Source organism: Saccopteryx bilineata, chromosome 5 (assembly GCF_036850765.1).
Source record: "Saccopteryx bilineata isolate mSacBil1 chromosome 5, mSacBil1_pri_phased_curated, whole genome shotgun sequence".
NCBI classification, from domain to species: Eukaryota; Metazoa; Chordata; class Mammalia; order Chiroptera; family Emballonuridae; genus Saccopteryx; species Saccopteryx bilineata.
In genome coordinates this window covers 149,152,675-149,166,765 of record NC_089494.1, presented here as the reverse complement: position 1 = coordinate 149,166,765, position 14,091 = coordinate 149,152,675, and the positions used below count along the sequence as shown (strand labels likewise).

Genomic DNA, 14,091 nt, shown 5'->3' with positions numbered 1-14,091 from the left:
TTTCAAGTACTTAGAGCACCAGTTTCAAGTACTTAGAGCACCAGTTTCAAGTACTTGAGGTCTTCAATGGACACAAAATGCTATTGCAGAGGGGCAATGTGTGTTTTTAGGGGCTAACTGCTTTTAGAATGTGTTAGGTAATTGTATTGTTTTCAGGCATAGTTCTCTGAGAAGACAATCAAACACGGAAAACAGACTCAGTGCTATATTATTTTAGAAAAAAAAATAGCGCTGTGTAAGTAGTGAAGAAAACTAATTTGCTAAGAAATATGGGCAAATGCCACTTAACTATAAAGTGATAAAGTTCAATTTGAACTTCTTCAGCTGTAAATTTACATTTTTATTCTATGCTGCTGTCACATCTATAATGATGCCATTTTTCCTAAAGGATGTAAAATACCAAATATTAATATAGGGAAAGAAGCGGTAGAGCGTCAGCCCGGCGTGCAGGAGTCCCGGGTTTGATTCCCGGCCAGGGCACACAGGAGAGGCACCCATTTGCTTCTCCACCCCTCCCCCTCTCCTTCCTTTCTGTCTCTCTCTTCCCCTCCCACAGCGAGGCTCCATTGGAGCAAAGATGGCCCGGGCGCTGGGGATGGCTCTGTGGCCTCTGCCTCAGGCGCTAGAATGGCTCTGGATGCAACAGAGCGACGCCCCAGAGGGGCAAAGCATCGCCCCCTGGTGGGCGTGCCGGGCGGATCCCTGTCGGGCGCATGCGAGAGTCTGTCTGACTGCCTCCCCGTTTCCAGCTTCGGAAAAATGAAAAAAAAAAAAATTCTCCCTAAAGCTCAAAACCCTAAAGAAAAAAATATATATATAGGGAAGAAAACCCCCTTCCAATAAAAAAACAATTCATATAATAAGGGATGTATGAAGATGTTTAATTAACCAAGTTCTTTCCCTTCTTCATTGCCGGAACATTACCACTTTCTTTCTCCTGAAAACTAGCCAGTGTTTTCTTTTTTTAAATTGAGCTATAAAGGCATACCACATTATATAGGTTCAGGTGTACAACATAATGACTTGATATTTGAATATGTTACAAAATGGTTACCATAATAAGTCTAGTTAAGATCCATCACCACATATTGTTACAGAATTTTTTCTTCTGATGAGAACTTTTAAGATCTACTTTCTTAGCAACTTTCAAATATGCAATGCAGTATTATTAAGTATAATCACCATGCTGAATGTTATATCTATGTCCCTTTTAATACTCTGCTGATTTGCTTGAATTGTGTCTTTATTGTTACCATCAAAGGGTAGTTACCCAGTTATTCACAGTATTTTTGACTGCCATATATTTAAGAAATCTCCCCACTGGAGCCCAGGTGAGTGAACAGGTTACATAAGCAAACAGGCAATTTAATCTTTTTTCCAAGGGGAATAAGCAGGCACTGTTTGTTTGAAAATCTTTCTGTAAAATCATCAGGTGTTGGCTACGTTTCTCCAACTGTAGACAACACCAAGGGCCGCGGGAAACAGAGGCCAGGAAATCCCTCTGTCAGATAGCCCAAAGGGGCGTGGCTTCCAGCTGATGTCCTTACGTGTGGTTCTTTGCTTCTTTATCTTTTCACCTTTAGACATTTTTTTAAATAATTTTATTTTTTTAATGGGGCGACATCAATAAATCAGGATACATATATTCAAAGATAACATGTCCAGGTTATCTTGTCGTTCAATTATGTTGCATACCCATCACCCAAAGTCAGATTGTCCTCTGTCACCTTCTATCTAGTTTTCTTTGTGCCTCTTCCCCCCTTTCCCTCTCCTCCCCCCTCCCCCCGTAACCACCACACTCTTATCAATGTCTCTTAGTCTCACTTTTATGTCCCACCTACGTATGGAATAATGCAGTTCCTGTTTTTTTCTGATTTACTTATTTCACTCCGTATAATGTTATCAAGATCCCACCATTTTGCTGTAAATGATCCAATGTCATCATTTCTTATGGCTGAGTAGTATTCCATAGTGTATATGTGCCACATCTTCTTTATCCAGTCATCTATTGATGGGCTTTTTGGTTGTTTCCATGTCCTTGCCACTGTGAATAATGCTTCAATGAACATAGTGCTGCATGTGTCTTTACGTATCAATGTTTCTGAGTTTTTGGGGTATATACCCATTAGAGGGATTGCTGGGTCATAAGGTAGTTCTATTTTCAGTTTTTTGAGGAACCACCATACTTTCTTCCATAATGGTTGTACTACTTTACATTCCCACCAACAGTGTATGAGGGTTCCTTTTTCTCCACAGCCTCTCCAACATTTGCTATTACCTGTCTTGTTAATAATAGCTAATCTAACAGGTGTGAGGTGGTATCTCATTGCAGTTTTTTTTTCTATCTTTTTTTTTTTTTTTGCATTTTTCTGAAGCTGGAAACAGGGAGAGACAGTCAGACAGACTCCCGCATGCACCCGACCGGGATCCACCCGGCACGCCCACCAGGGGCGATGCTCTGCCCATCCTGGGTGTTGCCATGTTGCGACCAGAGCCACTCTAGCGCCTGAGGCAGAGGCCACAGAGCCATCCCCAGCGCCCGGGCCATCTTTGCTCCAATGGAGCCTTGGCTGCGGGAGGGGAAGAGAGAGACAGAGAGGAAGGCGCGGCGGAGGGGTGGAGAAGCAAATGGGCGCTTCTCCTGTGTGCCCTGGCCGGAATCGAACCCGGGTCCTCCGCACGCTAGGCCAACGCTCTACCGCTGAGCCAACCGGCCAGGGCCTCATTGCAGTTTTGATTTGCATTTACCTTTAGACATTTTTAAATAGCAGTTGGCTTCTTTTTTTCCCCATGGGGTTGTCTAGAAAGAGAATGTTTACTTGTGAATAACATCCATGTTCTGGGGCAAAACTAAGAGCATATGTTCTGTTCTCTTCATCATTTACACAAAATATATGAAGTGCGTTGTCATTACCAGGTAGAATTGATGGAGGAATGTTTAATAACACTTGAGTGCATGCTTCCTAACCTTATGTTGACTCTTTGGAGAATCTGGTGAAATCTATGAACACTTTTTCCAGAAAAAATTAACATGTATGTTTTCATGCAAATTTCTGTATATACTTTTAAGAAGCTCTTGGGAAGCTACTAACTGCATTATACTTTATAAAGATTGTTCTCTATAAAAACATTCTTAAATTCCTGTTATGAATGTTTATTATGATTTGCCTTTTTTTCTGTCCAAATAATGATGATTTGTTTTTACTGAGTTCCCAGTGATGTAGCGAAACCTGTTGTGGCAAAATGTAAATTGTATGTTATAAAAGAGTTATTTTAAACTAGTGATTTGCCTTTTGTCCTAGACAGAGAGGCCAAGAAGTTACTTCTGAAGGGGATAAGGCTGGGGGCTAGTATGTGTTCAGCACCTACTGTGTGCCATGCCTTAAGCTCAGTTTCTTATACGTGTGTGATCTCACTTAATTCTGACAATGATTCTATGATGCAGTTTACTCCAGTTTAACAGATGTGGAACTGAAGCTAGAGATAGTCATTTTGAGTCTGTCATCCTCTAGAGCACACTTTCTTCAATTTTATGTGGCCTCTAAAATAACACATATTTCTTATTCAGAAAATATTGGGCTTTAGACAGGAAGAGGGCATCATGGGGATGCCCTGACCCTAGAATCAGGGAACAGTGGGTGGAGAGAAAGCGGTTAGCGCATCCCACGGAGAACACCCTGGAGGCAGTTGTATGCCACCAACGGTGGTTGTGCATGAGACCACAGATGCCTGGGTGAAAACAGGAAGATGACATTAGAAGACTCAGCTTCCTTCAATTCAGAGCAAGTGCCTCCCTATTGCCCCTCACCAAATGGGCAGGAAGGAGAAAAACTGACAGGAGGAAAAGATACACTGCTCACAAAAATTAGAGGATCAGGGAATGTGGGGATACTCCAGTGCTTTCAGCCTTTTGTACAGTGCATTTTCACCAAGGAAATAAAAGGTGGTTTTGCATCTCATTTGCATAATTGAACAACTTTCTTTGACTTGTTGTTTGCTTTTCTGATGTTCTTGTTTAATAAAAAAAATCAAATGCTTCTTTTTCATCGCTTCATATTCATTTTGAAATATCCCCTAAGTATATCTGAGTTCTCATTGGAGAAGCAGGTCAGATTCTCACTCTTTTGGTCTGCTCCTAACCTCTTCCCTTGCACTCTTCATTAGCTTTAGAACATATTCCACGACTGCTGAGGGTCCTGCTAATAAAGCTCATTGTGCTTTTGAACTATTTTGCGGGCATCACTAGCATGAATCCCAATTCACAGTAAGGAAAAGCTGAATAGTCTCATTCTGCTTTGGGATTTTGGTTAGTAATGCTGCAGCAGACTATACTAACCTCATTGATTAAAAATTTTATTTCCTGCCTGACCGGGCGGTGGCGCAGTGGATAGAGCGTCGGACTGGGATGCAGAAGACCCAGGTTCGAGACCCCAAGGTCTCCAGCTTGAGCGAGGGCTCATCTGGTTTGAGCAAAAGCTCTCCAGCTTGAGCCCAAGGTCGCTGGCTCGAGCAAGGGGTTACTCGGTCTGCTGAAGGCCCTCGGTCAAGGCATGTATGAGAAAGCAATCAATGAACAACTAAGGTGTTTCAACGCTCAATGAAAAACTAATGATTGATGCTTCTCATCTCTCCATTCCTGTCTGTCTGTCCCTGTCTATCCCTCTCTCTGACTTTCTGTCTCTGGAAAAAAAAATTTATTTCCTCCTCTACTAAAAAGAGGATTTTGTTTTCTAGAGAGATTATTCTGAAATATTTCCCAGGCAACTTTTTTTCTTCCCGATAGGGAGTAGAAAATTCACTGCTATATTGACTCTCTGGTACTTAATGGGTGGAAGTCAGCTTCAGGAGCTAGGCCTCCCAGTGAGTGACCAAACTGGGAGTCAACCCACAGTGGGGGCATAAAAAACAAGCCCATTTAGAGGAATCTCATGAATTTTTATCATGAACTGGCAAACATTAGAGGTCAATAGGAAACCAAAATAATAATACACTATCCTTTCTCATGGCTTATATCAAAGAGCCTCCTCAAATGAATTGTGAAGAGAGAAATTATACTTTTGAATACTCAGTGCTTTCATTCAACAATGAATGGTATTAATTCAGGATAGGCAAAAAGAGCATTTTAATGAGATTTGAAACAAGAAAAAGTTGGTACATGCTGATGGTATAAAGAGTCCAATCTAATTACAATAATATAAAATGTTAGTGCCACCCAATTACATACATCAAAAACATGTGACCATTGTCTCCGTGCAAGAGCCAGAATCACCTGGAAAACTTGCTAAAATAGTACTTTCTGAGTCCCATCTCCAGAGTTTCTGACTCAGTTTGAAGGTGAGCCCAAGGATTTGTGTTTCTAGTAAGTTTCCCAATGACGCTGATGCTGCTGGTCCAAGCCCACACTGTCGGAAATGCTTGACACCATCCCTGCAGATGACTGGGTCACCCAGCATTGGCTCCAACACTTCTGCTGAGATACAGTGACAGTGGCCTCTGTTAACAGAATATCTTTCTTAGAGCTGTCACTGGTACTGCATGAAAAGTGCTTCCTGGTAACTATACCCAGTGTGATTTATGTCAGCTGGAATTACTCTGAGTACAATTTCATATATTCTCTTAAACTCCCAATGACTTTAATTTTTTTTAAGATTTGGGGTATACATAGAATAAAGTATATACATCTTATATGTACAGCTTGATGAATTTTTACATATGTATATACCTGTACAACTACTTCTGAGTCAAGGCATGGAGTGTTTCCATCACCCCAAAAGGCTACATTATACTCCTTCTCAGTCAGTCCTTACCCTTGCCCCAAGGTAACCACTACAATTGCTATGGATAAGTTCTGTGGCTCATAAGCTTTATGTTAATGGAAGCGTAGAGAATACCATATTTCCCCATGTATAAGATGCACAGATTTCTGAAAATTTTGGGGTCTAAAAACTTGGTGCGTCTTATACAGTGGTTGTAGATGTTTTTCCTTGCATTTCCCGCTTTTTTGCGCTTGTTTTTGTGCTCACTGTTGAAGACAGTGATTTGTCATCAGAAACAGGTGAGGACAAGCTAATGGAGTTTTGACAGTAATGAGGAGTTGTATGAATTTATGATGAATAAAACTTGAGTTCAATAACTTTATGTAATACATTTTTTTTCTTCAAATTTTGGGCCCCCAAATTAAGGTGTGTCTTATACATGGGGAAATGTGGTATACACATTTTAAAAAATATTATTTGTATTTATAGTTTTATTTATTTATTTATTTATTTTTATTTATTTATTTTTGTTAAAAAAATATGGAACACTTCACGAATTTGCGTGTCATCCTTGCGCAGGGGCCATGCTAATCTTCTCTGTATCGTTCCAATTTTAGTATATGTGCTGCCGAAGCGAGCACTTATTTTATTTTTAAAGGAAGACTTTTGAGGAAGTACTATTTTTCTTTTTCACTGATACACTTTAGAAGGAAAGAGAGAGAGAGAGAAATATCAGCTCGTTGTTCCACTTAGTTGTTCCAATTAGTTGTGCATTCATTGATTGCTTCTTGTATGACCCTGACCGGGCATCAAACCCGCAACCCCAGTGTGCTGGGATGACACTTTATCCATTGAGCCACCTGACCAGGGCTATACTCTTTTTTATGTTTTACTTAAAATGACTGTAAGGTTCAATCATGCTGTAAACAGCAGTGGTTCTTTTCTTTTCGTTGCTTGTTGTATCCCAAGTTTGACATGTTGTATTGTCTTCCATTTAATTCCCTGACCCTTCTATTTTTTAGATATTTTACATTCATCATATATAGTATTAGCTAGCATGACTGCTTACCATTAATCAGAATGGTGCTAAGTACATTACATCATTTGATCTTTTCAACAGTGAGTTTGGTAGACCATTAATCCATTTTGTAGATGAAATAACCCAGGCTCAGCAACTCTCTCAAAGCCTTGTAGATAATAAGAGGTTAAACCAGTCCTGAAAGCAGGTCCTTCTCATTCATTTATGATACTGAGTTCTTAGCTAGTGTACTATCATGCCTCTCACTCTTGGTGCTTTACCAATAATCACCAATGAAAGGAAAGATTGACTCCAGAGAACAAGCAAGTTTCCTTCTGTTTCAAGAACCTTTCCATTTTCAGTCTCTTTTTCCTGTCTTGATTCTAAGACATGTCAACCAAGCTGGTGAATTGGACGCTGGCATTTGTCAATGTGCCATCGGGATTTTTCCAACTCCTTTTTCAGAAGAACAAGTCCATACAACTGTCTTTCTATAGGAATAAACTTTCCTATTTGCTAGCTCTCTGGTCACTCTCAAAATTTTTGCCCTCGATAAGTGCAAATAACAGAGGACTTAGTTTTTCTCTGTGGTTCCTGTTAAGGTTATACCTAAATTGTTTCTGAAAAATAATTGTCTGTTCTGTTGAAGAAAATGTTTTAAACTTCCGTTGATTTTAACGTCTAATAAAACTTTAGCAGAATGAAGTTTATTATTGAACATAACTTACTATGAATAAATTATGCCTCGTTTCCTTTTCTTTTTTTTTTGCTAATTATGGATGGAAAGTTGCTGGTCAGCTTACTCCATGGTATCAACATGAATAGATTTAGAAAGATGATTGGATGCTTTGCATTAGTTTTAAGCCTGGTTTTGATTTAGTATCTGGATAAACAGTTTTCACATATACTGATGTCTATGAATTTTCCATTTTCTTTTTTTTACTGAATTCATTGGGGTGACAATGGTTAATAAAACCATTCAAGTTTCAAGTGTACAGCCCAAGGCAACTCACCTGCATGCTGCGTCGTGCACTCACCCCCACAGTCAAGTCTCTTTCCACCCCCTTTCCTCCCCCTTTGCCACTCCCCCTCCCCCACCTCCCTTTCCTTCTGGCTACCACCACACTGTTGTCTGTGTCTCTGTGTGTCTATATATATATAATTCCTTTACCTTTTTAAAAGCCAGTCCGCAACTCCCCTGCCCTCTGACAGCTGTCAGTCTGTTCTATGTATCTATGCTTCTGTTTCTATTTTGTTATTTTGTTGATTAGATTTCAAATATAAGTGAGATCATATGGTACTTGTCTTTCTCTGACTGGCTTATTTCACTTAGCATAATAATTTCCAGGTCCATCCATGCAGTTGTAAAAGGTAAGATTTTCTTTTTTTACAGCTGATTAGTATTTTATTGTGTAAATGTACCAGTTTTTTTTTTTTTTTTTTTTTTTTTTTTTTTTTTTTTTTTTTGGTATTTCTCTGAAGCTGGAAACAGGGAGGCAATCAGACAGACTCCTGCATGTGCCCGACCTGGGATCCACTCAGCATGCCCAGCAGGGGGTGATGCTCTGCCCCTCTGGGGCATCGCTCTGCTGCAACCAGAGCCATTCTAGCACCTGAGGCAGAGGTCACAGAGCCATCCTCAGTGCCTGGGCCAACTTTGCTCCAATGGAGCCTTGGCTGCGGGAGGGGAAGAGAGAAACAGAGAAGAAGGAGAGGGGGAGGGGTGGAGAAGCAGATGGGCGCTTCTCCTGTGTGCCCTGGCCGGGAATCGAACCCGGGACTCCTGCACGCTAGGCCGACGCTCTACCACTGAGCCAACCGGCCAGGGCCTCCACAGCTTTTTTATCTACTCATCTACTGATTGGCACTTGGGCTATTTCCAGATCTTGGCTATTGTAAATAATACTGCAATAAACATGGGGGTGCATGTCTTCTTTTGAATGAGTGTTTTGGTTTTCTTTGGATGTATTCTTAGAAGTGGAATTGCTGAGTCAAAATGTAATTCCACATTTAATTTTTTGATGAAAAAAAATTATATATATATAGTGGCTGTACCAGGCTGCTTTCCCACCAAAAGTCCATGAGGGTTTCCTTTTCTCCATGTCCTAGTCAGCACTTATTGTTTGTTGATTAATTAATGATCGCTAAGAGTACAGGGGTTACCAGGAGGAAGGGGGATGTGGAGGAGGGGAAAGGAGTGGGGCGAAGGATGTAAAGAAGGACAAATATAAGGTGATGGAAAATGATTTGACTTTGGGTGATGGGTACACAACATAATTGATTGTTCAAATGATGTCGAGATATTTACCTGAGATCTATGTACTCTTGTTGATCAATGCCACCCTCTTAAATTTAATTTTCTAAATAAAAAAAAATGATAGCCATTCTGACAGCAGTAAGGTGATACCTCATTGTGGTTTTAGTTTGCATCTCTCTAATGATTTGTGACATTGAGCATCTTTTCATATGTCTATTAGTCATCTGAAATTCCTCTTTGAAGAAGTGTTTATTCAAATCCTTTGCCCATTTTTTTAACTGGGTTCTTTGTCTTCTTGGTGTTAAATAATATAAGTTCTTTATATATTTTGGAAATTAACCCCTTATCAAATGAATCATTGTCAAATATGTTCTCCCATGCAGTGGGTTGCCTTTTCATTTTGTTGATGTTTTCTTTTGCTGTGCAGAAGTTTTTTAGTTTGATGTAGTCCCATTGTTTATTTTTTCTTTTGTTTTCCTTGCCCGAGGAGATGTATTGGCAAAAATATTACTAAGAGAGATGTCTGAGATTTTACTGCTTATGTTTTCTTCTAGGATTTTTATGGTTTTATGACTTTCATTTAAGTCTTTCATTAATTTTGAGTTTATTCATGTGAATGATATAAGTTGGTGGTCTAGTTTCATTTTTTGCATGTATGTGTCCAATTTTCCTAACACCGTTTATTGAAAAGACTGTCTTTATTGCATGTTCTTGCCACCTTTGTTAAATATTAATCAAACAGAAAGGTGTGGGTATATATCTGGGCTATCTGTTCTGTTCCACTGATAAATATGCCTGTTCTTATGCCAGTACCAGGCTGTTTTAATTATAATAACTTTGTAGTATAGTTTGATATCAGGTAGTGTAATACCTCCAACTTCATTCTTTCTCAAGATTGTTGAAACTATTCAGGGTCTTTTCTGGTTCAATATAAATTTATGGAATATTTGTTCTAGATCTGTGAATATGCCATTAGTATTTTAATAGGAATTGTGTTGAATCTATAGATTGCTTTGGGTAGTATGGACATTTTAATGATGTTAATTCTTCCAATCCATGAACATGATATATGTTTTCATTTATTTGTATCTTTCTCATTTTCTTTCATCAGTATCCAATACTTTTTTGAATATAGATCTTTTTACCTCCTTGGTGAAATATATTTCTAGGTACCTTATATTTTATTGCAATAGTAAGTGGGATTGTTTGTTAATTTCTCTTTCTGATAGTTCATTATTGGTGTATAAAAATGCCACTGATTTATGAATATTAATTTTGAATTCTACCAAATTCAATTCAACAAATTTTGAATTCAACAAATTTACCAAATTTGTTTATCAGTTCTAATATTTTTTGATGAGGGATCTTTAGGGTTTTCTATGTACAGTATCATGCCACCTATAAATAATGACAATTTTACTTCCTTTTTTCCAACTTGGATGCCTGCCTTTTATTTCTTCTTCTTGTCTGATTGCTGTGGCTAGGACTTCCAGTACAATATTGAATAAGAGTGGTGAAAGGGGACATCCTTGTTTTGTTCCGGATCTTATGGGAAACACTTTGGGTTTTTACCCATTGAGTATGATATTGGCTATGAGTTTGTCATATATGGCATTTATTATGTTGAGGTACGATCCCTGTGGTCCCACTTAGCTGAAAGTTTTTATCGTAAATGGATGCTGGGTTTTATCAAATACTTTTCTGCATCTATTAATATGGTCATGTGATTTTTAGCTTTCATTTTGTTTATGTGATGTATCACACATACTGATTTGCAAATATTATACCAACCTTCCACCCCTGGAATAAATCTCACTTTATCATGTTGTATGATTTTTTAAATGTATTGCTTGATCTAGTTTGCTAATATTTTATTAACAATTTTAGCATCTATGTTCATCAAGGATATTAGCCTATAATTTTCTTTCTTTGTAATGTCTTTATCTGGTTTTAGAATTAAGATAATGATGGCCTTGTATAATGAGTTTGGAGGTCATTGCTCCTCTTCGATTTTTTGGAGTAGTTTGAGAAACATGGGTGTTAGTTCTTCTTTGAATGTTTGGTAAAATTCACCTGTGGAGCCATCTGGTCTTAGACTTTCGTTTGCTGGGAGGTTTTTGATTATTGCTTCAATTTTATTAGTTGCAATTGGTCTATTCAGATTTTCTGATTCTTCCTGATTCAATTTTAAAAGATTGCATGTTTCTAGAAATTTATCCATTTTCCTCAGGTTTTCTACTTTATTGGCATATAGTTTTTTTAAAATAGTATTTTCTTACAATTCTTTGTATTTCTGTGGTGTTGGTTGGTACTTATCCTCTTTCATTTCTAATTTTATTTATTTGAGTCCTTTCTCTTTTTTTCTTGGTGAGTCTGGCTAAAGGTGTGTCAATCTTGTTTATTTTTTTAAAGTACCAGTTCTTGTTCTTTTTGACCTTTTGTATTGTGTTTTGTCTCTGTGTCACTTGTTTCTATTCTAATCTTTATTATTTCCTTCCTTCTACTTGTTCTGGGATTATTATTATTTTTCTAGTTCTTTTAGGTGTAGGGTTAGAGTTGGGGTTTTTTTTGTGAGAAACAGAGACAGAGAGACAGAGAAAGGGGTAGTTAGGGGCAGACAGACAGGAAGGGAGAGAGATGAGAAGCATCAATTTTTTGTTGCAGCTCCTTAGTTGTTCATTGATTGCATTCTCATATGTGCCTTGACTGGGTGGCTCCAGCCAAGCTAATGACCCCTTGCTCAAGCCAGTGATTTTGGGCTCAAGCCAGCCACCTTAGGCTTCAAGCCAGTGACCTTTGGGCTCAAGCCACTGACCATGGGATCGTGTCTATATTTCCACGCTGAAGACAGCAACCCTGCACTCAAGCTGGTGAACCAGTGCCCAAGCCAGATGAGCCTGTGCTCAAGTCAGATGAACCTGTACTCAAGCTGGCAACCTCAGGGTTTCTAACCTGGGTCCTCTGTGTCCCAGGCCATGCTCTATCCACTGTGCCACCACCTGGTCAGGCAGGGTTAGATGGCTTATTTGAGATTTTTCCTGCTTCTTGAGGTATACCTATAATGCTATAGATTTCCGTCTCAGGACTGTTTTCACTGTGTTTTATAGATTTTGGATTGTTATGTTCTCATTTTCATTTATTTTCAGGTAGATTTTGATTTCTTTCTTGATTCATTGTTAATCCATTCATTGATTAGTAGTATGTTATTTAGTCTTTATGTGTTTGACTGTTTTTCATGTTTTTCTTGTGATTAATTTTGAGTTTCATGCCATCATGGTCAAAGAAGATGCTTGAGCCTGACCAGGTGGTGGCACAGTGTATAGAGCATTGACCTGGGATGCTGAAAACCTAGGTTTGAAACCCCAAAGTTGCCAGCTTGAGCACAGGCTCATCTGACTTGAGTACGGGCTCATCTGATTTGGGTGCAGGCTCACCAGCTTCAGTGCAGGGTTTTTGTCTTTAGCATGGGAACAGAGACATAATTCCATGGGCACTGGCTTGAGCCCACAGGTCACTGGCTTGAAGCCCAAGGTAGCTGGCTTGAGCCCAAAGTCTCTGGCTTTAGCAAGGGGTCACTCACTCTGCTATATCCCCCTGATCAAGGCACATATGAGAAAGCAATCAACGAACAAGTAAGGAGCTGCAACAAAAAATTGATGCTTCTCATTTCTCTCCCTTCCTGTCTGTCTGTTCCTATCTGTCCCTTTCTCTCACTCTCTCTGTCTCTGTAAAAGAAAAGAAAGTTGGGGCACCACTGGCCCACAAGCTGCAGAAGTGGGGCGAACTGCACTTCTCCTCTTAGCTCTGTAGCCGTGCCTGCTTGAGCCCTGGACCTGAGCCTCTGAGGGAGACACACTCCAATTGTCCCAGCTCTCAGTGGAGCTGCTTTCCTCTTGCAGAACTGGATCCAGCGGGACAGGGTCAGTGAGACTTGGAAAAACAGATTAAGGGAAGTGAGCAAGCTACATGCCTCTCCTTAGCTCCACAGCTGTGCTTTCAGGGACTCCGACAGAGCTGCACTCTGAAGGTCCCAAGTCTAAGCTGTCCTCCCTCCACCTGCTCCTGCCCACCACTGAGGAAATGCTCAGCAAGATGAAGCCAGGGGAACTTGGGAAAACAGCTTAAGGCAGCCCTCATGTGGGGGTCCATTTTATTTTCATATTTTTTATTGTGTAAACTGATCTCAAAAATTTGGATTTCTGCTGCTAAGTATATAGACATGGTGTTGTATAGACCTGTAAGTTACAGATAGTCTGCTTCTTTGTGCCTAACAGGAAATAGAGATCAGGAAATAAATATTGGGACGGCTTTGCTTAATGTCATCTCACTAACTTTTCTTAAATCACATAAAATACATTTATCTGTTTGCCTTTTGGGAATTCTAATTTATATCCTAAGATTTGTCCTAGGGAAAGCTTTGGGAAAAGCTTGTTTGTTTGTTTGATTGTTTATTTGTTTGCTTTTAAAGAGCCATAAACTTCTGGGCAAACAGTATGGAAGGGCAACCAAATAACTGGTTGTGGAAAGGTGTTCTTTGTGGAATAACTCCACGTGGAAGTAAAGATAGAAACCACCCTTATACAACTCTAATAAAATAGAGGATCTAGACAAACATTATTAGCAATTGATAAAACTGTTATGTAAAGATTGGTCAAGAACTTCATCATGGCTGATCAGCTTGACAATACAGGAACCCACCATCAACTTTACCACCACTGAAAGTAGACAAGTAGTAGATATTATGTACCTTCTGAGGTGATAAAATAACAAGTATCAGAATCACCTATGAAGTATTTTTGCAAATAGCATTGAATCTAAGTTCAACGAAGCCTTCAACTCTCTGTACCATAACACAAAGAAATACAGGGAATTGAAGTGTGGTTCTCAGCGTTGCCTGCACATTAGGCTCATGTTGGGAGTTTAAAAATCTTGATGCTCAAGCTGTATCCTAGACCAATTAAACTTTTGGCCTGGGAATCAGTATTTTTATTCCCAAGCCAAGTGTTACAGTACAAGCCAAGGTTGGAAACCAGGGAAATATAAGATCAAGTTAAAAAACA

General features: G+C 39.3%; 1 protein-coding gene and 1 non-coding gene across 3 annotated transcripts in view; one reads left to right on the top strand and one right to left on the bottom strand.

The window, feature by feature from the left end:
- The window catches only part of ITIH5 (inter-alpha-trypsin inhibitor heavy chain 5), an 83,764-nt gene that overhangs the window by 33,886 nt on the left and 35,787 nt on the right, over positions 1–14,091 (top strand). The window lies entirely within an intron of this gene.
- On the bottom strand, positions 6,291–6,397 carry LOC136307065 (U6 spliceosomal RNA). The gene has a single exon (XR_010725757.1). It is a non-coding gene; the product is annotated as a U6 spliceosomal RNA (small nuclear RNA).